The sequence below is a fragment of the Callospermophilus lateralis genome, chromosome 13 (genome assembly GCF_048772815.1).
Source record: "Callospermophilus lateralis isolate mCalLat2 chromosome 13, mCalLat2.hap1, whole genome shotgun sequence".
NCBI lineage: Eukaryota > Metazoa > Chordata > Mammalia > Rodentia > Sciuridae > Callospermophilus > Callospermophilus lateralis.
Window position 1 is genome coordinate 6,771,493 of NC_135317.1, and position 27,892 is coordinate 6,799,384.

Sequence of the window (27,892 nt, forward strand, 5' to 3'; positions counted from 1 at the left end):
ACCTATACCTAAGCCTCACACTAGACCTAGACCCAAAGCTTATTTTAAACAAAGTTTTAACTCTAGCCCTAGACCTACACAAAAACCTAGCACTAACCCTAACAATAACCCTTAATCTAAACTAAACACTTACCCTAGACCTAGACCTAAACATAGTCTTAATTCTGGCTCTAATTCTAATCTGAAGCCTATCCAAGAATCTGACATTAATTATAACACTGAACTTACCTTTAAACATGACACTAACTCAAAACCTAGACCTAACACTACACCTAGCCATTACCCAAATCCTACAACTAGTCCTAAACATAACCCTAGCACTTACATTACCCATACTCCTAACTCTATCTCTAAACCTAACACAAAACCTAGCCCTTATCCTAGGTCTAAACTTATCTCTAAGCATAATCCTTAGCGAAACCCTAGCCCTAAACCTAACGCAAACCAAAGCTGCGAGTTAGACCTAACAGTAGCTCAAGGCCTAACCTTGACACTAAACATTATTCTAGCTCTATTCTAAACCCTATCCCTAACTCTAACCCTTATCTTTACATTAAACCTAGCCTAAATTTTAGCTAAAACCACATCCATTACCCTAACCTTAACCCTAAAAATAATTGAAACCCCATCCCTAACACTAAACCTAACTCTAACCATAAATGTGAATCTAGACCTAAACCTAGAACTAACACTTGCCCTTGCCCTAAACCTAGCTTAAACACTACCCCTTATCCTAACCTTACTATTACCCAAGCCCTAAACTTAACACTTACCCTAACCCTAAAACTTACCCTAAATCACACCCAAACCCTACCCCAAAATCTAGCCCTAATCCTAGAGTTAATCCAAACCATAACCTAGCCCTAACCCTACCTCTAAACCTATCCATTACACTAAACATAACAATAAGCCTAGTGGTAACCCTAACCCAATTGCTAACACTAACTTATCCATTAAACTAAAAAATAGCAGAAACCTAAACTATACCTTATCCATTTCCCTAATCCTAAACCTAACCCTAATGCTAATTTGAGCCTTAACCCTAAACCTTTAGCTAAACCAAATGCTAACCCTGATGCTGACTCTGACCCTAATAATAACCCTAAACCTAAGCTTACCTTTAACCTAAACCTAACTCTTACACTAGACCTAGCCATAACTTAACCCTAAAACTATTTTTAATGTTAACCCTAGAGCTAATATTAGCCCTAGACCTGATCCTAATCATAAACCTAACAGAAACCATATTTCTTTACCTAGCCCAAAATCTAGCATTAATCCTAAATTGAACCATAACCCTAGGCCTAATCCTACTTCTAACCCTCACCCTAGCCCTAAAGATAGCTATAATGTCACCCATTCCCTTAAACTTATCCTTAACACCAATTATAACTCTAACTCTAGCCCAAAGCTTTAGTCAAACCCTAACATTAACCCTAACCTTAATACTGGCTGTAAAGTAGCCCTAACCCTAACACTAACCCTACCCCTAATTCTACCCCTAATTTAGCTCTAACCCTAACCCTAATGTTAGCCCTAATACTAGCCATAATTCAGCCCTAACTCTATTTCTAACCCTGGTCCTAATTATAGCCCTAATTTAGCCCTAACCCTAACCCTAACCCTAAGACTACTACAATGACTAAATTTAATACTCACCCTTGCCGTATCCCTGGTTCTAACCATATTCGTTACCATAACCCTAGCCCTAGCCCTAGCCCTAACCCTAGATCTAACCCTAACTATAAATCTAAGCCTAACCTGAGACTAATCCTCAAACTAACACTAGCCCTAACCCTGATGCTAATCCATTATCTAGCTGTAACTCTAGCCCTAGCCCTAAAACAATATCAACCTATATCCCCAACCCTTAACCTAAACTAAACCTAACAGTACAACTAGTAATAACTATAGAACTAATTTGAGTTCAAACCCTAACCCTAAAACTAACCCTGACTCTGGCACTAACCCTAAAAGTAACCATTGCTCTAAACTTCAACCTAACCCTGAACCTAACCGTAACACTAGACCTAGCCTTAAGTCTAACCCTAACCCTAAAACTAGCACTAATTGCAACACTTGTTCATACATTACCATAGCCCTAATTCTAGCCCTAACCAACCAATAACCAGGCCCTAATCTGAGCCTTAACACTAGCTTTAAACCAAAACCTAAACCTAACACTAATCCAGAAAATAGCCCTAAAATTTATGCTAACACTAGCCAGAATTTTTACTATAACCCTAGCCCTATCACTAGTTCTAAAATTATCCATTACCCTTACCATTACCATAACTTTAATGGTAACCCAATGCTCAACACTAAACTTATCCCTAGCTCTAACCTTTTTTGTTAATCTAAACCTAACTTGAAACTTAAACCTAATCCTAATTTGAACCCTAATTCTAACCCTATCATTACCCTAACTCTAACCCTAATGCTAATTCCAGCCCTAATTCTAAATCTTAACTGAACCTTAACCCTAACTCTGCCCCTACCCATGAAAATATACCTTGCTCTAACCTTGGCCCTACCTCTAAACCTAATCCTTATACTACACGTAGCCATAAACCTAACCCTAAAATTATCCCTAACCATAATCCTCGACATGACATTTTCCTAAGCCGTAATTCTATCCCTAAACTTAACAAAACAGAACCACATAACCCTAACCCTAACCCTCTCCCTAATTCTATGCATAACCCTAGGCTTGAATTTAGCTCTAACCCTATTCAATTACCTTAAACATAACCCTAATTATAATGCTAACCCTAGGCCTAAATCTAACCCTATCACTAAATATAACCATATCCATTATGCTAAATCTAACCTGAACCCTAAAAAAAACCCTATCATAATCTCTACCCAAACCCTAACGATAATTCAAGCCCTAACCCTAATCCCTAACCTAAACCAAACCCTAAATCTGACCCTGATCCTAATAATACCCCTAGCTCTAAATTTGACCCCTACCCGAAACCTAACACACTGAACATAGCCATAAACCTAACACTAAAACTATCCCTAACTGTAACCCTACACCTGACTTTGGCCCTAACACTAATCCTAGACCTAACACTAACACAAATTATACCTCTCATTCTAGCCCTAAAGCTACCCTTAATCATAACTCTAATGAACTCATAGCCCTAATCCTAATTGTAACCTTCACCCTAGCCCTATCTTTAGCTCTAAACCCATCATTTACACGAAACCTAACCTTAAGCCTAAAACTAAACCTAGACCTAAAAATAACCATAAACCTAGCCCTATTCCTAGCCCTAATTAAGCCCTATGACTAACCAAAATGTAAGCTTAGCCCTAAGACTAACTCTCACTCTCACCCTAGCCCTATTTCTAGTTTTAAACCTATACCTTACCATAACCCTACTCCTAGACATAAACCAAGACCTAACAGTAGCCATATTCTTAGCCATAGACCTATCCCTAGATTTAACCCTAAGCCTAAAACTAAACCTAACAATAGCCCTAAACGTAATGCTAAGCCTAAAACTAGCAATAACCATAGTCCTAGACCGAAAACAAAACCGAGCCATAGAGTTAACTTTAAAACTTAAGCTAAAGCAATACCTAACCCTAAACCTATCCCTAACCCTAGGCTTCATTCGAGTCCAAACCTTAACCCTAAAACTACTCTGACCTTGAATTTGACCCTAACACTAACCCTAGCTCTAAACATTTTACCTATCCCTACCACTAGGCCTAGTCCTAACCCTAATCCTATAACTAGCCCAAATCATAACCCTAGTCCATACATTTGCCATAACTCTAAAACTAGCCCTAACTCTAACCGAAACCTAGCCTTAATGCAAGACCTAACCATAGCTTGAACCCTAACCTAAACCTAAAACTAGCCCTTACCCTAACTCTAAACATAGCCCTAATCCTAGCTCTAATCCTATTCCTTACCCTAAGCTAACCCTAATCCTAATGCTAACCCTAGGCCTAACCCTAATCCTTAGCCTAACCCAAACCTCACCCTATTACTATTCCTAACCCTAGCATGCATTCTAGCTCTAACTGTAACCCAAACACTAAACCTAACCCTGACACTTATTCCGACCCTAATGGTAACCGTATGTCTAAACCTGACCCTAAACATAAACCAATCTCTAAAACTTGCAATAGCAATAAACCTATGCCTAATCTTAACCCTATAACTAGTCTTAGACCTACACCTAATCCTGAATCTAGCCATATCTCTAGCCCTATACCTAAACAAAACCTAGTCGTAGCCCTAATGATAAACCTTAATCTAACACAAAAGTAAACCTACCTCTAGATCTAACACTAGTGATAATTCTGGGTTTAACCGTAACCCTAACTATAACCCGAACACTGACCCTTACCCTAAAACTAACCCTAGATCTAAACATCAAGCTAATGGTAACCCTAACCCTAATACTTGATCTAGCCATAACACTTACCCAAAAATTGGCCCTAATCATAACCCTGGTTTATACATTAGTTGTAGGTCTAACACTAGCCCCAACGTAACCCAAAACCTGGCCCTAAGCCGAGTGCTAACACAAGTTTTAACCCTAACCCTAAAACTACCCCTAATTTATACCTAACCCTAGATCTAACCTAGATTTTACCCTATCCAATACCTTAAGCTAAACCCTAAATCTAATGCTAACCCTAGTCCTAACCCTCATTCTTAGCCAACCCCAAACACTAAACTTATTACTAGTCCTAACCATAAACTTCGTTCTAGCTCTAACCCTAATCCAAACACAAACCCTAACCCTGACACTTATTGTGACCCTAATGATAACCACAGGTATAATCCTGACCCTAACCCAAAACCGAACACTAACATTAGCCCTACCAGTAATCCTATACTTAAACCTAAACCTAAAACTAGCCCTAGACTTAAACCTAATCCTAAATCTAGCCATATCTCTAGCCCTAGACCTGAACAACAACCTAGCCCTAGCCCTAACAATCACCTTTAACCTAAGCCAAACACTAACCCTACCCATAGAACTAAACCTAGTCCTAATTCTGGCAATAAACCCAACTCTGACTCTAACCTGAACACGGGGCCCTGACCCTAACATAATCCTAGCTCCAAAGCTCACCCTAAGCAAAACCTAATCCTAACGCTAGACCTAGCCTTAACCCTAACCCTAAAGTTAGCCTAATCATAACCCTAGCTCTTATATTACCAGTTGCCCTAAACCTAGGCCTAGACTAACAAAAAACTTAGCCCTAATCCTAGGCCTGAGCATAGGCCTAAGTGTTAACCTAAACCTAACCCTAAGCCTCTCTTTAGACGTAACCATAGCTCAAAGCCTAAACTTTACCCTTAACATAACCGTAGCCCTATCTCAAACGCTACCCTAACCCCAGCCCTAATACTACTCATACTCCTAACCCTTACCATAGCTCTATCCATTACCCTAATCATAATCCTAAAACTAATGCTAACCCTAGCCTTAACCCTAACTCTATCACAATCCCTAAACCTATCCCTTGCCCTAAAACTAACCTGAACCCTAATCCTAAGCCTATTCATTACCTTAACCCTAACTCTTACCCTATTGCTAATTCGAGCCCTAAACCTAAACCTTAACCTAAATCAAACCTTAAGCCTAACAATATCTCTAATAATACACATAGCTGTAAACTTGACCCTTATCCTAAATCTAAACCTTATACTAGACCTAACCATAAACATAAACTAAAACCTATTCCTAACTGTAACCCTAGACCAGGAATTAACCCTAGCCCTAATCCTAGCCCTAACACTAATGCGAACACTATCTCTTATTCTAGCACAAAATCTTGACTTAATCATAACCTTAAAACTAATTCCAACCCTTTCCCTAGCCCTTAACCTAGTTATAACCCCATTGCTTACTTAAACCTAACCCAAACTCGTACTCTAGCCCTAAACCTAAACCTAAACCTAATCCTAGCTTTAAGACTAACTATAACTCTCGCCCTAGCCCTAGCCCTAATTCTAACCCTATCATTTTCAGAAACCTTATTCATAGCCATAGCCTAGAATAATCCTAGCCCTAAACTTACACCTTACTCTAACCCTACATCTAAACCTAACTGTAAATCTAACCATAATTCTACACCTAAACATAACCCTAACACTAGCCCTAATCATAATGCTAATCCTAAAATCTAGTCCTAACCATAGGCTTAGCCCTAAAACAAAACTGAGCCTTAACACTAACCCTAAATTTAAAAAAAAAAAAAAAACATTAACCTTATATTTAGCCCTAAGCATAGCCATAATTTGAGTCATAATCTTAACCCCAAAACTACCCCTGAACCTGTCTCTGACATTAACCCTACTTCTAAACATCACTCAAAACCTAAACGTTAACCTAACAGTAGACCAGGTCCTAACCCTAATTCTAAAACAAGTTATAATCATAACCCTAGATAAAACAGTAGCTGTAACCTTCATCCTAATGCTAACCAAAACCTAGCCCAAATCTGATACCTAATCCTACGTTTAACCCTAAACCTAACCATAAATCTAGCCCTAACACTAAACCGAACCCTAGCTCTAACCCTAGCTATAACCTTATAATTTACCCTAGCCAAACCCCAAACCTAATGATAACCTTAGTGCTAAAATTAATTGTTAGTCTAACCCAACACCTAATGCTATTACTACTCCTAACCCTAGCCCTCATTCTTCTTATAACCATAACCCAAATTTTAACCCTTACCATGACCCTGATTCTGACCTTGAACCTAAACCAAACACTAACATTAGCCTTACCCATAACCCAATATCTAAACCTAACCATAACACTAGGCCTAAATTAAACCTAATCCTGAATCTAGCCAAATCTTTAACTAAGACCTAAACAAAAAAACTGGCCCTAGTTCTAATAATAACCCTTAACCCAAGCCAAACACTAACCTTACCTCTAGACCTAACCAATACTAATTCTGGCTCTAGCCCTCACCCTAACCCTAATCCAAACACAGACCCTGACACTAATACTAACCCTAGTTATAAAACTGACCTTAACAGAAAACTAAACCTAACAATATACCTAGTAATAAGTGTAAATATAACACTTACATTACCATAGCACTGAAACTAGCTCTAAACCTAACAAAAACCTTGCCCTAATCCTAGGCCCATCTCTAGCCCAAAATGTAACACGAACCCTAACTTAACTTTATCCCTTACCATAAGCCTAAACTTCACACTAACCCTAACCCTCACCTTATACATAACCATAGGAAAAAAATAAACCCAAACTGAACCCTAAACATAACCCTAGTCCTATACCTAAAGCTAATCCTAATCTTAGCCCTAATCATAATGCTAACACTAGCCCTAATACTATCTCTAAAATTACTCATTACCCTAAACTGAACCTTAACGCAAATGATAACCTTAGCTCTAATCCTAATTGTAAACCTAAACCTAGACCTAACCCTAAACCTAACCCTCATTGTAACCTTAACCCCAGATAAATCTTTACCGTTACTCTAACTCTAGCCTAAACCCTAACACTAACCCTTAACCTAAAACTACACTTAACCCAAACCTGAAATCTAAACCTTTCCATTACCCTAACTCTAATGATAATCTTAGCCGTAACCGTAACACTAACCATAAACCTGATACTACCCCTTACCCTAACCTGGCATTAATCCTATCCATTAACCTAACTCTAAATATAACCTTATCCTTAACCTAAAACAAACTCTAACCTTAACCATAAATCTAACCCTAGACAAAATTCTAAACTTAATCCTCACCGTAGCACTAACCCTAGCTTGAAACATAACCTGTACCCTAAACCTAACCCAAACACTAACCCTAGTCCTAGCCCTAACCCTAACCCTAACTCTAGCCCTAATCCTATCCAAAACCTTAGCCCTACCACTAGCTCTAATGTTATTCATTTCCCTAACAATAAACCTATCCAAATTCTAATCCTAGGATTAACCCAAACCTATCACTCACCCTAACCCTATCAATTACCTTAATATTAACCTGAATCCTAAACCTAAACCTTTCCATAAACCTAAACCTAATTTTATATTGAATTTTAATTTGTGCCATAAAACTAATAATTAACCTAACACAAACCCAAAACCTGACCCTTATTTTAAAAATACACCTTACATTGAACCTGGGCCTTACCATAAAACTAACATTAGACCTAGCCATAAACCTGACCCTATAACTATCCCTAGCTGAAACCCTAAACCTGACATTATCCCTATCCCAAAAACTTACCCTAACCCTAACACAAACCCTAGCCTTTAACCTAACCCCAAATCTAGACTTTATTCTAAAACAAAAAGAACCCTAGACCTAAACCTAATTGTAATCATCACAAACCTAGCTATAACCCCATCCTTTCCCCTAAACCTGAGCCTAAACTTAATTTTAAAGATAGTCCTAACCATAGGCCTAACACTAACACCAAATCTAGACATATTCCCAGCCCTAATTTAGCCCTAAACTTAACCCTATTTCTAGCCTAAAGACCAACTCTAACTATCACCCTAGTACTATTCCTAGTTCTAACCTATCCCTTACCATAAACAAAACACTAGATCTAACCTTATACCTAACCCTAGCCATAGTCCTAACCCTAGAAATAACCATAACTCTAAATATACCCCTAAGCATAAACTCATCCTATCACTAGCAATAACACTAACATTAATCATTAAACTACCCTTGCCTTAAATATAGACCTAAAATATAACGAGCCATAGCACAAACCCTAACCCTTAACCTAAACCAAATCGAACCCTATGTCTAGCCCTAAGCCTCCAACTAATTTGAGTCCTATCCCCAATTCTAAAATTAGCGCTCACCCTGACTCAAAAACCTAACAATACCTCTAGCTCAAAACATCACCCTGAACTTAAACCTACCATAAAACTATACTTAGTGCTAACAATAACCCTAAACTTAGCCCTAATCATAACCCACTTCTTACATTAGCTGTATCCCTAACACTAGACCTAATGTAACCCAAAATCTAGCCCTAATGCAAGGCCCAGCACTAGGTTTAACGCTAATTCTAAACCTAAATCAATTCCAAACCCTTACACTAAACCTAAACCTAACTTTAATCCTTGCACTTACCCTAAACCTAACTGTAACCCTAACACTAACACTAACCATAAACCTAGTCCTAACCCTAGCTCTAACCCTATCCATTACCCTCACCCTAACCCTAATCCTAAACATAATGCTCACCCTTGGCCTAACCCTAAAACATTCGCTAACCCTAACCTATCCATTTTCCTAAACATATCCCTAACCCTAAACCTAACCAAACACTAAACATAGTCATAACAATAACCCTATAAATAGCCCTGATTGTAACACTATAGCTTACATTAGCGTACCCTAAAGCTAACACAAGACCTAGCCTAGCCCTAATCGGAGATCTAACCCTAGCTTTAACCTAACTGTAAACCTAGACCTAGGCCTAATTGTAACCCTAACCATAGCCCTAACACTAGTGCTAACCCTATCACTTACCCTAAGACAAACTCTAAACCTAAAGCTACTCTAGTCCTAAACCTTATTCTTAACCTAACACAAACTGTAACTCTATTACTAGTCTTACCCTCATCCTCAATCTATCTCTATCACTATCCCAAACACTAACCCTAACCCTGACCTTTTTCTGACCCTAACACTACTCATAAGTCTAAACCTGACCCTAACCCTAAACCAACCCTTAATATTGGCTCTACCTGTAACCCTATAACTAAACCTTACCTTAACACTAGACCTAGACCTACACTTAATCCTTTACCTAGTGATAATTCTAGGGCTAGCCCTAAACAAAAACTTAGTCCTAGCCCTAATAATAACCCTTAACCTAACGCAAGAACTAACTCTACTGCTAGACCAAAAACTAGTCCTAATGCTGGCCCTAAGAATAAACCTGACACGAAACCAAACACTGACCCTTAACTTAACACAAACCCTAGCTCTAAACATTATCCTAACAAAAATAATAACCCTAACACTAGACATAGCCATATCACTAACCCTGAAACGAGCCATCACCATAGGCTGAAACCTACCTCTAACTCAACCAATTACCCTAACCCTAACCCTAATGCTAACCCTACCCTAATCTTCAAACTGACTCGAACCCTAATCCTCGTCCTAGTCTAAACACTAGCTCAATCCATAACCCTAAAACTTAACCTAACCCTAACACTAACCCATGGCCTAAACCTAAACCTAACGTGAAACCTAGCCCTAATCCTAACCTTAATTCTATCCCTAAACTAAGCTCTAAGCCTACATATTACCCTAACTCTAACCCTAACCTTAATGATAACCATAGCCCTAAACCTAGCTCTAACCCTACCCATTACCCCAACCTTAACCCTAACCCTGATGATAACCCTAGCCTGATGCTAAATCTAACCTAACCCTAACCTTAGACATAACCATAAACCCACCCTTACCATAGAGCTAACCCTTGCTCAAACCCTAACCATTACCCTAAACCTAAACCTAAACCTATTCCTAACCCTAACCATAAGCCCAAACCTCACCCTAACCCTAACCCTAACACAACATCAAACCCTATTCAATATCCTAAATATAATGATAATCCTAGCCCTATTTTTAACACTAACTTTGACCCTAATTGTAATTGTAACCTACACCTAACCGTAAACCTAACCGTGCCCTAGTGCTGACTGTAGCTCATATTCTAAAACATATCCTAAACCTAAACCTAAACCTAACCCTAGGCCTAACCCTAACTATTGCTGTAATAATAACCATAACCCTAGCCCTAACCCTATCCCTTGCCCTAAGCACAACCATAACCCTAAGGCTAAGCCTAGGTCTCACCCTAATCCTTTTGTTAACTCTAACCCTATCAATAACCCTACACCTAACATGACTCCTAAACGTAAACCTATTATTACCCTAACCAAACCCAAATGCTAACTCACGCTCTAAACCTAAACCCTGAAACCAGAAACCTAATTCTAGCTCTATTAATACCCCCAGCTCTAAACCTGACCCTTACCCTAAACCGACACCTTACACTAGACCTAACCATAAATCTAACCCTCAATCTATTCGTAATGTAAGCCTAGACCTGACACTAGCCCTAGCCCTAATTAATGCCATAACCCTAAAACAAAACCTAGCCCTCATCCTAGCCCTAAACTTAGCCTTAATACTTAATCAAACCAAAACCCAAGCCCTAATCCAAATTCTAACCTTTGACCTAGCCCTAAAACTAGTTCTAACACCATCCCTTCCCCTAAACATAACCCTATCCCTAAACTTAAACCTAAATCTAAACTAGGCCTAATGCTAATACAACACTAGACCAATCCTAGCCCTAATTTAGCCCTAAATCTATCCTAATCCTAACCCTAAGACTAACTCTAACTTTTGCCATAGTCCTATTTCTAGTTCTAATCCTATCCCTTACCATTATCCTATCACTTGCCTTTACATTATCCCTAAGCCAAGCTCTAGACCCAATCCTATATCTAACCCTAAACATAAACCCAACCAAACCCAAAGCCCAATCTCTCAATAAGACAAGATGTAATTCTAATTCTAAAACTAGACCTAACCTAGCCTTAGCCCTTCAAAAAACCCAAGCTATAGCCCTAACCCTAACGTTTAACATAAACCAATTTCTAAGCCTACACCTAGCCTTAAACCTAGCTCTAATTTGAGTCCTAACCCTAACCCTAACCCTAACCCTAACCCTAAAACAAACCCTGATCCTGACTCTGACCCTAACACTAACCCTAGCTCTAAACATGACTCAAAACATAAACCTAATCCTAACCCTAGCCGTAACCCTAACCCTAATCCTAAAACTAGTTCTAATCATAACCTTAGTTCTTACATTGCCCTAACCTAATCCAAAACCTATTCCTAATCAGAGCTGTAACACTACCTTTAACTCTAAACATAACCCTAATTCTAGCCCTAACCCTTATCCTAAATCTAACGCTAACCCTAATCCCTGACATATCTCACAACCTAACCCTAGCCTTAATCCTAACCATAAACCTAGCCCTCACCTTAGCTGTAACCCTATGCATTACCCTAATCCTTATCCTAACCCTAATTTTATCGCTAAGAACACCCTAAACTTATTCCTACTGTAAACTTATACATTACCCTAAACATAACCTGAACCTTACACCTAACCATATCCATTAACATATTCCAAAACCTAATAGCATTAACCCTAAAACTATCTCTAAACATAAACCTAGACCTGACATTAGCCCTAGTCCTAATGAAGCCCTAAACCTAAAACAAACTCTAGGCCTAATCCTACCATAATCTTAGCCTTAATCCGAAACCAAACCCTAACCATAGACCTAATCCTAATTTTATCCCTAGTAATAGTTCTAAAGCTAGCTATAACATCATACCTGACCATAACCATTAACATAACCCTAGCCATAAACCTAGGCTCAGCCTTAATACTAACCCTAGCTCAAATTCTAGCTCTAATTAAACCCTAAATCTAACCCTAAATCTAACCCTAAGACTTGACTCTCACTCTCACCCTAGCCCTATCTTTAGTTCTTACCCTATTCCTTATGATAACTCTAACAGTAGCCCTAACCTTCGCTCTAGCCTTAAACCTAGATCTAACTAAGCCTAAAACACACTATAAAACTATCTCTAACCCTAACACTAATTTGAAAACTAGCCCTAACCCAAGTACTAGCTCTCAAGCAAAACTGAGCCATTTCACTGACTCTAATCATTAACCCATTAACCTAAACCGAACCCTTACCCTACACTTATCCCTGACCCTAGCCATAATTTGAGTGCTAACCCTAACCCCAGAGCTACTACTAACCCTGACTCTAATGTTAACACTTACCCTAACCCTACACATCACCCTATCACTAAACCTAATACTAACATTAAACCTCACCCTAAACCTAACCCTAAAACTAGCCCTAATCGCAATGCCATTTCTTAAATTAGCCATAGCCCTAAACCTAACAAATAATCTAGCCCTAATCCAAGGCCTAACACTAGCTTTAACCCTAACCCTAACCCTGGCTATAACACTAACCTAATTTTTAGTCCTAATTCTAGCTCTAACCCTATTTATTTATACTTAGTAAAACCCTCATCCTATTGCTACCCTAGTCCTAACCCTAATTGTATGCCTACCCCAAACCCTAACTCTATAACTAGTCCTAATCCTAACCCTCATTCTAGCTCTTAACTTAACCCAAACCCTAACTCTAGCCCTAACACTTATTCTGACCCTAACAATAAACCTAGGTTTAAACCTGACCCTAACCCTTATCCAAAACCTACACAGCATTAATATTAACCCTAAAACTAATCCTAACATTAACACTAGCCCTAGACATAAAACTAATTCTAAATACAGTCATAACCCTAGCCTTAGCCCTACCAATAACCCTTAAATTAAACCACACACACACTAAGTCTACCCCTAGACCTAACCCTAGTTCTCATTCTGGTCCTAATCCTAAACCTAATCCTAAGCTGAACTCTGACACGCTAACAAAAACCCTATCTCTAAAACTTATCCCAAACCAAAAATAACCCTAACACTAGATAAACTCTAAATCTAGCCATAACCGTAACTCCAGCTCTTACATTACCCATATACCTAACACTAGTCCTAAAGCTCACATGAAACCTAGCCCAAATTACAGCCCTAATTCTAACCCTAAGCATAACTCTAACCATAAATCTTGCCCTAACCCTAACCCTAACCCTCGTTCTAGCCTTAACCCTAGCTCAAACCCTCAAACTTACCCTAAAATAACCATAGTCCAAACCTTAAAACTCACCCTAAATCTAGCCCTATTCCTAACTGTAACCACAGCCCAAACCCTAGCTCTAATTCTATCCATTATTCTCATAATAACTCTAAAACTTATGCTAACCCTAACCCTAAACCTAACCCTAAGCCAACCCTAGCCCAGACTGTAAACCTAACCCTCGCCTATCCCTAAACCTAGCTCAATCCATAACACTACACTTAACCTAACCCTAAAACTAACCCAAGGCCTAACCCTAAACCTAACCGCAGCCCTAATCCTAACCTTAACCCTAGTCCTAACCCTAGCCCTAACCCTAGCTTAAACCCTATCCATTACTCTAACCCCAAACTTAATGCTAATGAGAACACTAGACCTAAAGCTAAACCTATCCAAACCCTAAACATAAACCTAACCCTAGAACTAACAGTTAACCTAACCCTAACCCTAAACCTAACCTAGCTCAAATGCTAAACCTAATCCTAAACCTAAACTTGACGCTAACCTAAAAATAAACCTATCTTTAACTTGAAATCTAAACTTATAACCCTAGCCTTAACCATTACACTAAGCATGACCATAACCCTAGACCAAACCCTAAATTAATCTTAGCCATAGAAAAAATCCTAGCTCAAACTCTAAACGGTACCATAAACTTAATCCTAAGTGTAACCCTCGCCCTAACCCTGTCTCTAATCCTAACTCTAGCCCTAATCCTAACCATTATCCTAGCCATAACCCTAGGTCTACGCCTATAAATTACACTAACAATAACCATATTCCTAATGCTAACCCTAGGCCTAACCCTAAACCTATCACAAACCCTAAATACATTCATTACCTTAAACCTAACATAACCCTAAACCTACCACTATCCATTACCCTAACCCTAATTCTAACCTTAAAGCTAATTAGAGCCTTAACCCTAAACCTTAAGCTAACCCAAACCTGAAGACTGACCCTGACCCTAATAATACTCCAGCTCTTAATCCTACTTTTTCTGTAAATGCAACACTTTAATCTGACCTAGCCATAAACCTAACCCTAAAAATATTACTAACTATAAACCTATACCTGACATTAGTCCTAGTCTTAATTCTTGCCCTAAACCTAACAAAAAACCTAGCCCTAATCCTAGCCTTAAATCTAGCATTAATCCTAAACCTAACCATAACCCTAGCCCTAACCCTAAAGCTAATCATAAAACTAACCCTAACCCTAAACATAGAACTAAAACGAAACTGAGCAACAAGCCTAACACTAACCTTTACTTAATCCAAACGCTAGCACTACACCTAGATCTAATACTAGCCAAAATTTGAGGCCTAATCATAACCTTAAAAATAACCCTGATCCTGACTTATATCCTAACACTCATCCTAGCTCTAAACACCACCCTAACCTTAAACTAACAGTAATCCTATCCCTAGACCTAACCCTAAACCTAGCCCTAAACCTAGCTAAAAACCTAACCTTTATGCTAAACATAACCCTAAACATAACCCTAACCCTAGTTCTAACACTAACTCTAACCCTAATTCAAGGCATATTCCTAACCATAACTCTAGTTCTAACCTTATAAATTACCCTAAACATAACACTTACCCTAATGTTAACTCTAAGCCTAATTTTAGCCCTATCACTAACACTAACTATATCAATTACCCTAAACCAAACCTGAACCTTAAAACAAATGCTAACAATACCCTGAACCTAACCCTAATGGTAATTTGAGCCATAAATCTAAATCCTTACCTAAGCCAAATCCTAATCCTAATAATTCCCCGAGCCCTAAACCTGACCCTTATCATAAACCTAACCCTTACACCAATTGTAGCTATAAGGCAAACCCTAAAACTATCTTTAAACATAACCCTAGACCTGATATTAGCAATAGCACTAATCCTAGCCCTGAATCTCAAACAAACACTGGTCCACATACTAGCCTTAAACCTAGCCTTAATCATAATGCTAACTCCAACCCTAGCCCTAAAACTAACTCTAACCCTAACCCTACGTCTAATCCTAGCTATAACACAATTCATTATCCTAAACTTAAAAATAAACCTATTCCTATTGCTAGGCCTAAGCTAAACACTAACCCTATCCCTAATTTTAGCCTTAATCTAACCATATCCTAAACCCTAATTTTAATATTAGCCCTTTCACTAACTTTAACTCTTACACTATCCCGATCCCTAGTTCTAAACCTATCCCTTACCATTACTCTAACCCTGGCCCTAACCCTTGCCCTATCCTTAATCCTAAACTAATCCTAGATCTAAATCTAACTATAAATGTAACCCTAACCCTAAGTCTAAGTCTAACACTATCACTAGCCCTAACCCTAATACAAATTCTTTTCCTTTAAAGAGAGAGAGAGGTAGAGAGAGAGATTTTTTTTTATATTTATTTATTTATTTATTTATTTATTTTTAGTTATCGGTGGGCACAACATCTTTGTTTGTATGTGGTGCTGAGGATCAAACCCGGGCCGCACGCATGCGAGACGAGCACGCTACCTCTTGAGCCACATCCCCAGCCCCCTAATACGAATTCTATAACTAGCCCTAACCCTAACCCTAGGACTAAAACAAAACTGGGTAATAGTCCTAATCCTAAACCTTAACATAAACCAAACCCTAAACGATTACAAGAACTAATCCTAGTCCTAATCAACACCTAACCCTAACCTTAAAAATAATTACCCTGACTCATATCCTAACACTCTCCCTAGCTCTAAACATAACATTAACCTTAAACAGAACCCTAACAGTAAATGTAGCCCTAATTCGGGTCTTAACTCAAACCCTAAAACTAAACCTGACCCTGACTTCTACCCTAAAAATAACTCTAGTTCTTAATATCACCCTAACCTTAAATCTAACACTAACACTAGAACTGCCACTAACCCTAACCCTAAAGCTAACCCCAATTTTAACCCTGTTTCTTACATTACCTGTTGCCCTAACCCTAGCCCAAACACTAACACAAAAACTACCCCAAATCTGAGCCCTACACCTAGCTTTAACCCTATTTCTTACCCTAATCCTAATCCTAACATTAGCTCTGACAATATCCTCAAACCTAAGCAAAACCCTAACTCTAATGGTAACCCTAGACCTACCCCTAATTTTCAGGCTAATGAAAACACTCACCATATTAATAGTCCTAACTCTAACCCTCATTCTACCTCTAATCCTATCCCAAACCTTAACCCTAACCCTGAACCTTATTTTGACCATAACACTAACCTAGGTCGAAACCTTACCCTAACGCTAGACCAAAACATAACACTAGCCCTACCAGTAAACTTATACCTAAACTAGACCCTATCACTAGCCCTAGACCTAAACCTAATCATAAATCTAGACTTAACTCTAGCTCTACACTAAACAAAAACCTAGCATTAGCCCTAACAATAACCCTTATCTTAACAAAGACTAATCCTACCCCTAGACATAAACCTAGTCCCCATTCTGGTTTAATCTTAACTCTAACTCTAACCTGAACATTGACCCTGACTTTAACACTAAACCTCTCTCTAAATTTGACCCTAACTGAAAACCTAAACCTAACACTAGACATAACCATAACCCTAACCTACAACTAGCCCTAAATATAATCCTAGCTCTTACATTACCCATAGCCTTAACTCTATGCCTTAACCCAACACAAAACCTAGAGAGAATTCTAGGTCTAAATCTAGCCCTAAGCGTAACCCAACCCTAACCCTAGCCCTATGCCTAATCATAAACCTAACCCTAGCCTTAGTCTTAAAACTTACTCAAAGCCTAACCCTTAACATCAATATAAACTTATACCTATACCTTACTATAAACCCTAACGCTATCCCTAACCCTAAATTTAACCCTATCCCTAAATTTAGCTTTAAACCTACACATTACCCAATCTTACATCTAACTGTACTGATAACCCTAGCCTTAACCCTATCCGTAACTGTAACCCTACCCAGAAAACTAACAATATACCTAACCCTGAAATTAACATTAACCATAGCACCAACCGTAGCTCAAAATCTAATTCGTACCATAAACATAAATATAACCGTAGCCTTAACATTAACCCTAAAACTAAATCTAACCTTAAATCTAAACCTAAACCTACATCAAACCATATCCATTCCCCTAACCCTTATCGTAACTTTAATGATAACCCTAGCCCTAACCTTAACCCTAACCTTAAACCTACCATAATCCTGTCCCTAGACCTAAGGCTGAACCTAATTCTTGACCTAGCCCTAGCACTAACACTAGCTCAATCCCTAGTCATTACCCTAAACATAACCCTAGCAAAAAACCTAACCAAAATCTTAGCTCTAATCCTAAATATTACCATAGCCCAAACTCTAGCTCTAACTCTATCCATTACACTAATCTTAACCCTAAACCTAAGGCAAAACCTAGCCCTAACTCTAACCCTAACCCTAAGCCTAACTCTCTCCCTAGCCCTGATTCTAACCTGAAGCCTTCACCTCACCCTAACACTTTCTCAATCCCTCATCCTTACCCTTAATTTAACCGTAAGAAAATGATAAGCCTTTTGTTTTGATTTCATTAATTTCAGCTCTGATTTTAATATTTCTTGCCTTCTACTTCTTTTGCTGTTTTTTTGCTCTTCTTTTTCTAGGATTTTGAGATGAAGTATGAGGTCATTTATTTGTTGGTTTTTACTTTTTTTAAGGAATGAACTCTAAGCAATGAATTTTCCTCTTAGAACTGCTTTCAATGTGTCCAATAGATTCCAATATGTTGTGTCTGTGTTTTCATTTATCTCTAAGAATTTTTTAATTTCCTCCTCGATGTCTTCTATAACCCATTGATCATTCAGTAACCTATTGTTCTTTCTCCAAGTGATGCATAATTTTTCCTTCCTCCTTTTATCATTGATTTTCAGTTTCATTCCATTATGATCAGATAAGAAGCATGGTAATATCTCTACTCCTTTATATTGTATAAGAGTTTCCCTGTGACATAATATATGATCTATTTTTGAGAAGGATCCATGTGCTGCTGAGAAAATAGTGTAACTGCTTGATGTTGGGTGGTATATTCTATATATGTCAATTAAGTCTAGGTTATTAATTCTGTTATTGAGTTCTATAGTTTCCTTATTCAACATTTGTTTGGAAGATCTGTCCAGTGTTGAGAGAGTTGTGTTGAAGTCACCCATGATTATTGTATGATGGTCTATTAGACTCTTGAACTTGAGAAGAGTTTGTTTGATTAACATATCTGCACCATTGTTTGGGGCATATAGATTTATGATTGTTATGTCTTGTTGGTGTATAGTTCCCTTGAGCAGTATGTAGTGTCCCTCTTTATCCCTTTTGATTAACTTTTTCTTGAAATCTATTTTATTTGATATGAGTATGGATACTCCTGCTTGTTTCCGAAGTCCATATGAGTGATATGATTTTTTCCCAACCTTTCACCTTCAGTCTATGTATGTCTTTTTTTATCAAATGCGTCTCCTGTAGGCACCATATTGTTGGGCCTTGTTTTGTGATCCATTCTACTAGCCTGTGTCTCTTAATTGGTGAGTTTAAGCCATTAAAATTTAGGGTTATTATTGAGATATGGGTTGTTCTTCCAGCCATATTTGTTTATTTATGTTTTTAAACATGGTTTGTTTTCCTCTTTCATTATATCCCCCCTCTTTACTGTACTACCTCCCACTGTTGGTTTTCATTGTTATTTTCTATTTCCTCTTCCTGTACTGTTTTGCCGAGGATTTTTGAGAGATGATTTTCTAGCTGCAAATTGTTTTATCTTTTGTTTATCGTTAAAGGTTTTAATTTCATCTTCCATCCTGAAGCTTAATTTCACTGGATACACAATTCTTGGTTGGAACCCATTTTCTTTCAGTGTTTAAAATATATTATTCGAGGATCTTCTAGCTTTCAGAGTCTGTGTTGAAAGATCAGCTGTTATCCTGATTGGTTTACCCCTAAATGTAATCTGCTTCCTTTCTCTTGTAGCTTTTAAAATTTTTTCCTTATTCTGTATGTTGGGCATCTTCATTATAATGTGTCTAGGTGTGGATCTCTTATAATTTTGCACATTCGGCATCCTGTAGGCTTCTAGGATTTGGGATTCTCTCTCATTCTTCAAGTCTGGAATGTTTTCTCGTATTATTTCATTAAAAAGATTGCTCATTCCTTTGATTTGGACCTCTATACCTTTCTGTGTCCCAATGACTCTTAAGTTTGATCTCTTTATGTTATCCCATATTTCTTGGATATTCTGCTCATGGTTTCTTAACAGTCTTGCTGAGCTGTCTATGTTCTTTTCAAGTTGAAATACTTTGTCTTCATTGTCTGATGTTCTATCTTCTAAGTGTTCTACTCTGCTGGGAGTATTCTCAGTTGAGTTTTTAAGTTGGTTTATTGCTTCCTGAAATTTCTAGGATTTCTGTTTGTTTGTTTTCTATAACCTCTCTCTCCCTGTATAATTGATCTTTTGCTTCTTGGATTTGTTTATGTAATTCATTGTCAAAGTGATCTTTCATTGTGTGATTTTGCTGTCTAATGTCTTCCTTGAGACTCCAGATCATCTGAAGCATGTATATCCTCAACTCTTGATCTGACATTTTATCTGCTACAGATATTACCTTTTCTAACGTTGAGTTGAACTGCATTTTTTGTGGTCCTTTCTTTTCTTGTCTTTTCATACTGCTCACGTTTCTTTCTGCTTGGTGAACAATTGAAGAAATTGACAAAACTAAAAGTTGGTTCTTTGAAAAAATAAATAAAATTTACAGACCCTTAGCCATGTTAATAAAGAGAAGAAGAGAGAGAACTCAAATTACTAGCATACAGGATGAAAAAGGCAATATCACAACAGACACTTCAAAATACAGAAGATAATCAGAAATCATTTTGAATCCTTATACTCCAATAAAATAGAATATAGTGAAGGCATTAATAAATATCTTAAGTCATATGATCTGCCAAGAGAGAATCAGGAGGATATAGAAAACCTAAACAGACCAATATTAGTTGAGGAAATAGAAGATACAATCAAAAGACTACCAACTAAGAAAAGCCCAGGACCAGATGGGTATACAGCAGAGTTTTACAAAACCTTTAAAGAGGAACTAATACCAATACTTTTCAAGCTACTTCAGGAAGTAGAAAAAGAGGGAGAACTTCCAAATTCATTCTACGAGGCCAACATCACAATGATTTCTAAACCAGACAAAGACACTTCAAAGAAAGAAAACTACAGACCAATATCTGTAATGAACCTAGATGCAAAAATCCTCAATGAAATTCTGGCGAATCGATACAAAAACATATCAAAAAAATTGTGCACCATGACCAAGTAGGATTCATTCCTGGGATGCAAGGCTGGTTCAATAAAAGAAAATCAATGAATGTTATGCACCACATCAATAGACTTAAAAATAAGAACCATATGATCATCTCAATAGATGCAGAAAAAGAATTCAACAAAGTAAAGGATCCCTTTATGTTCAAAACTCTAGAAAAAGTAGGGATAACAGGAACATACCTCAATATTGTAAAAGCAATCTATGCTAAGCCTCAGGCTAGCATCATTCTGAATGGAGAAAAATTGAAGACATTCCCTCTAAAATCTGGAACAAGACAGGGATGCCCTCTCTCAACACTTGTGTTCAACATAGTTCTCGAAACACTGGCAAGAGTAATTAGACAGACAAAAGAAATTAAAGGCATAAGAATAGGAAAAGAATAACTTAAATTAATCACTATTTGCAGATGACATGATTCTATACCTAGCAGACCCAAAGGGTCTACAAAGAAACTATTAGAGCTAATAAATGAATTCAGCAAAGTGGCAGAATATAAAATCAACACGCATAAATCAAAGGCATTCCAGTATATCAGCGACAAATCCTCTTAAATGCAAATGAGGACAACCACTCCATTCACAATATCCTCAAAAAAAATAAAATACTTGTGAATCAACCTAACAAAGAGGTGAAAGACTTATACAATGAAAACTACAGAACCTTAAAGAGAGAAATAGAAGAAGATCTTAGAAGTTGGACAAATATACCCTGTTCATGGATAGGCAGAACTAACATCATCAAAATGGCGATATTACCAAAAGTTCTCCATTGGTTTAATGCAATACCAATGAAAGTCCCAACGGCATTTCTTATAGAAAGAGATAAAGCGATCATGAAATTCATATGGAAAAATAAAAGACACAGAATAGCAAAAACAACTCGAAGCAGGAAGTGTGAATCAGGCGGTATAGCGATACCAGACCTCAAACTACACTGCAGAGCAATAGTAACAAAAACAGCGTGTTACTGGTACCAAAACAGGCGGGTGGACCAATGGTACACAACATAGAACACAGAAACCAATCCACAGAACTACAACTATCTTACATTTGATAAAGGGGCTAGCAGCATGAAATGGAGGAAGGATAGCATCTTCAACAAATGGTGATGGGAATACTGGAAATCCATATGCAACAAAATGAAACTGAATCCATTTTTCTCACCATGCACAAAAGTTAACTCAAAATGGATCAAGGAGCTTGATATCAAATCAGAGACACGGCATCTGATAGAAGAAAAATTTGGCTGCGATCTACCTACAGTGGGGCCGGGCTGAAATTCCTCAATAGGACACCCATAGCACAAGAGTTAATAACTAGAATTAATAAATGGGACTTACTCAAACTAAAAAGTTTTTTTCTCAGCAAAAGAAACAATAAGAGAGGTAAATAGGGAGTCTACATTCTGGAAACAAATCTTTACTCCTCACACTTCAGATAGAGCCCTAATATCCAGAGTATACAAAGAACTCAAAAAACTAAACTATAAGAAAACAAATAACCCAAACAACAAATGGGCCAAGGACCTGATCAGATACTTCTCAGAGGAGGACATACAATCAATCAACAAGTACATGAAAAAATGCTCACCATCTCTAGCAGTCAGAGAAATGCAAATCAAAACCACCCTAAGATACCATCTCACTCCAGTAATATTGGCAGCCTTTATGAAGTCAAACAACAACAAATGCTGGCGAGAATTTGGGGAAAATAGTACACTTGTACATTGCTGGTGGGACTGCAAATTGGTGAGGCCAATTTGGAAAGCAGTATGGAGATTCCTGGGAAAGCTGGGAATAGATCCACCATTTGACCCAGATATCGCCCTTCTCAGACTATTCCCAAAAGAACTAAAAAGAGCTTGCTACAGGGACACTGCTACATCGATGTTCATAGCAGCACAATTCACAATAGCAAGAGTGTGGAATCAACCTAGATGCCCTTCAATAGACGAATGGATAAAACATAAAATGTGGCATTAAAACAAATGGAGTATTACTCTGCAAAAAAAAAAAAATAATAAAATCATAGAATTTGCAGGGAAATGGATGGCATTAGAGCAGATCATGCCTATGAAGCTAGTCAATCCCTAAAAAAACAAATGCCAAATGTTTTCTTTGGTATAAGGAGAGTAACTAAGAACAGAGTTGGGAGGAAGAGCATGACAAGAAGATTATCATTAAACAAGGACGAGAGGTGGGAGGGAAAGGAGAGAAAATTGAAATTGCATGGAAATGGAAGGAGACCCTCATGGTTATTCAAAATTACATACAAGAGGAAGTGAGGGGAAAGAAAAAAAAAACAAGGGTGAGAAATGAATCAAAGTAGATGGGGTAGAGAGAGAAGATGGGAGGGGAGGGGAGAGGATGGGGATAATATAGGATAGGAAATGCAGCAGAATACAACAGACACTAGTATAGCAATATGTAAAATAGTGGATGTTTAACCAATGTGATGCTGCAATCTGTATACGGGGTAAAAATGGGAGTTCATAACCCACTTGAATCAAAGTGTGAAATACGAGATGTCAAGAACTATGTAATGTTTTGAACAACCAACAATAAAAATTAAAAAGATAAAATAAAATAAAATGTATAAATAAAAAAAAAGAAAATGATAAGCCTAACCGTAACCATAACCATTGCACTAATCCTAAACTTAAAACTAGTCTTAACCTTAGCTCTATCCACACCCATTATCCTAAACCTAACCATTAACTCCATGATAACCCGAAACCAACTATAACCCAGACCTAACCAGAAACCTAAACATTGCATAGACCTAATCCTAGCTTAAACTCTAAAAATTATGCTAAAGTTAACACTAACCCTAGTTTTTAACCGAAACCTAATTCTAAACCTAACCCCTCATCCAAACCTGTCCATTACTTTAACACTAAAGATAACCCTAATTCTAACCCTAGACCTAATCCTAAACCTAACCCTATCCTTAGCATTAACCCTAGCTCAATCCCTAACCCATACCCTAAACATTACTCTATCTTTCACCCTAATAATAACTCTAGCCCTAATCCTAAACATAACCCTAGCCCTAACCCTAGCTCTAAACCTATCCATTACCCTAAAGATAACCATAAACCTAATGATAACACTAGGCCTAACCCTAACCCCATCCATTACCCTAAACCTAACCTGAGTCCTAAACTAACCTGAATCCTTAACATAACCTTATCCATTACCCTAACTCGAACTCAAACCTAATGTTAATCTGATCCATAAACCTAAATGTCAAACTAACTCAAACCCAAAACCTTATTCTGACTATTATAATACCCCTAGCTCTCAACATCAACGTCACCATAACCTAATTCTGACACTAGACCTAGCCATAAATCTTACCAGAAAACTATCTCTTACCATAACCCTAGACCTGATATTAGCCCTAGCCAAGATTTTTGCCATAATCCTAACACAAAAGCTCACCTTCATCTTAGCCCTAAACCTAGCCTTGATCCTAACCCGAACCCTAACTATAGACCAATTCCTAATTTCATCCCTCCCCCTAGTTCTGAACCTTGCTATAACCCCATCTCTTTCCCCAAATGTAACCCTATCTCTAACTCTAGACTTATCTCTTACACTAATCCTAGACCTGATCCTAGCCCTAATTTAGCCCTAACCCTACTACTAGCACTAAGACTAACTCTAACTCTCAGCTTAGCACTATTCCTAGATTTAACCCAATCATTAACCATAACCCTAACATTTGCCCTAACATTAGACCTAACACTAGCCCTAGCTCTAACCCTAGAACTAACCATAACTCCAAGTCCAACCCTAAACCTAAGCCTAAACATCACACTAACAGTAGCCCTAACATGAACACTAATCCTAAAACTAGCCCTAATTTAGTTCAAGCCTTTAAACAAACTGAGCCATAGCCCTAACCCTAATCCTTAACCTAAAGCAAAATCTAATATTACACCTAGCCCTAACCTTAGCCCTTATTCCAGTCCTAACCTAACCCTAAAACTAACCTTGAACCTGACTCTGACCTTACACTAACCCTAGCTCTAATATCACCCAAAAAGTGTACCTAACCCTCTACTAGAACTAGCCCTAACCGTAAGCCTAAAAGTATCCCTATCATACCTTTTGTTCTTACATTAGATGTAGCACTAATCCTAGCCTTAACCTAACACGAAACCTGGCCCTAAACTGAGCCCTACATCTCGTTGTAACCGTAACCATAAACCTAGCCCTAACCATTATGTTAAACCTAAAACTAACCCTAAAACTAATCCTAACCCTAAACTTAACCCTAGACTTAATCCTAACCATAATCCTAGGAATAACTCTAGCTCTAACCCTATCCATTACCCTAAACATAACCCTAACCCTGATGCTAACCCTAGCCTTAAACTTAACCCTAATTCTAAACCTAGACCTGACTATAACACTAACCATCACCCTAGCCCTAAACATAGCTAAAACCCTAACACTTACATTAAACCTAACCTTAACACTAACCCTAGGTCTAACCCTAACCTTAAATCTAGCCCTAATCTTAACCATAACCCTAGACCTAAATCTATCCATTACCCTAAATATAAGCCTAAACAAAACATACCTCTAAACATAGCTCTTTCCCCTCTCATTACCCTAACCCTAACTATAAACGTCATGATAACACTAGCCCTAACTCTAAACCTATTCTAAAACTAACTGTAAACTTAACCCTAGCCTTAAACCTAAACCTACACTAAAACTAACAATAAACCTAACCCTAGACCTAACCGTAAACCTAAACCTTGCCATAGTTCTAATCCTAACTCAAACCCTAACAGTTACACTAAACCTAACACTAACCCTAGTCCTAAACCTAAATCTAACCCTATCCATTTAGGCCTAACCCTAAACTTATCACTAACACTATACCTATTCATTACCGAAACCTAACCTGAACACTAAACCTAACCCTAACAATTATGCTAACCCTAACCCTAATCCTAACCCTAATGCTAATTCGAGCCCTAAAATTAAAACAAAACCTAACCCAAACTCTGAACAAGACACTGTCTCTAATAGCACACCTAGCTCTAAACCTGACACTTACCCTAAACATAACCCTTATAGTAGACCCAGCCATAAAACTAACCCTAACAGTATCCTAAGTTCAACCCTAGACCTGACATTAGCATTCTACGTAATACTTGCCTTAAACCTAACACAAACCTGAGCCCTCATCTTAGCACTAAAACTAGCCTTAATACTAACCTGAACTCTATCTCTAGCCCAAACTCTAATTTCAACCCTTGCCCTAGTTCTGAACCTAGGTAAAAGCACATAGCTTCCCCTAACCAAACCCTAAACCTAACACTGTCACTAACAATAACACTTGTTTTTACAATAGGCCTAATCCTAACATTAACCATAGCTCTAATCCTAGCAGTAATTTATTGCTAATTGTAACCCTAACTCTAACCCTAGCTCTAACACTATCCCTAACTCTAGTCCTAGAGCTATTTCTAGTACCAACCTTATCTATTGCCCAACCCTAACACTAGCCCTAACCTTAGTCCTAACTCTAGCCCTAGTCTTAAAGCTAGAACTAAACCTAACTCTAAATCTAGTCCTAACTCTAAACCTAAACCTAACCCTAATTCTAATTTGAAAACTAGCCCTAACCATACCTATAGCTCACAAACAAATATGAACTATAGCCCTAATCCTAATCCTTAACCTAAACCAAATCCTAATGCTACACTTAGTCCTAACCATATCCCTACAACTAATACTGAACCTGACTCTGACCCTAAAACTACTTCTAAACATCACCCTAAACCTAAACTTAATTCAAACACTAGACCTAGCCCTCATTCTAACCCTAAAACAATCCCTAAACGTAAAGCTATATCTTACTTTAGCCATAGCCCTAACCCTAACACAAAAACTAGACCTAATCTGAGCCTGAATCCTAGATTTAACCCCAACCCTAACCCTAACCCTACCACTAACCCAAATATTAGCTCTAAACCTATTTCTTACCCTAAGCCAAACTTTCACTTTTATGCTACCATAGTTCTAACCCTAATCCTTAGCTTACCCCAAACCCTAACTCTATTACTTGTCGTAACCCTAGCCCTCATTCTATCTTTAACCCTACCCCGAAGCCTAAGCCTAAGTTTTACCATTATACTGTTCCTAACACTAACCCTAGGTCAAAGCCTGAGGTTAACACTAAACCGAAACCTAACACTAGCCTTACCAGTAAACCTATACTTAAACTTAACCATAACACTAGCACTAGACCTAAACTTAATCTTAAATATAGTCATAACTGTAGCCCTAGTCCTAAACAAAAACCTACCCGTAGCCCTAAAACAACCACTAACCTAATTTTTTTTAAGAGAGATTGAGAGAGGAGAGAGAGAGAGAGAGAGAGAGAGAGAGAGAGAGAGAGAGAGAGAATTTTAATTTTATTTTTTACTTTTCGGCGGATACAACATCTTTGTTTTGTATGTGGTGCTGAAGATGGAACCCGGGCTGCAGGCATGCCAGGCGAGCGCGCTACCGCTTGAGCCACATACTCAGCCCCCACTAACCTAATTTAAGACTAACTCAATAGCTAGACCTAAGCCTAGTTCCAATTCTGTCTCTAACCATAAACTCAATGCTAACCCAAACACTGATGGTTACCATAACAAAAACTCTATCTGTAAACCTTATCCTAACCCAAAACTTAACCTAAGACTAGACATATCTATA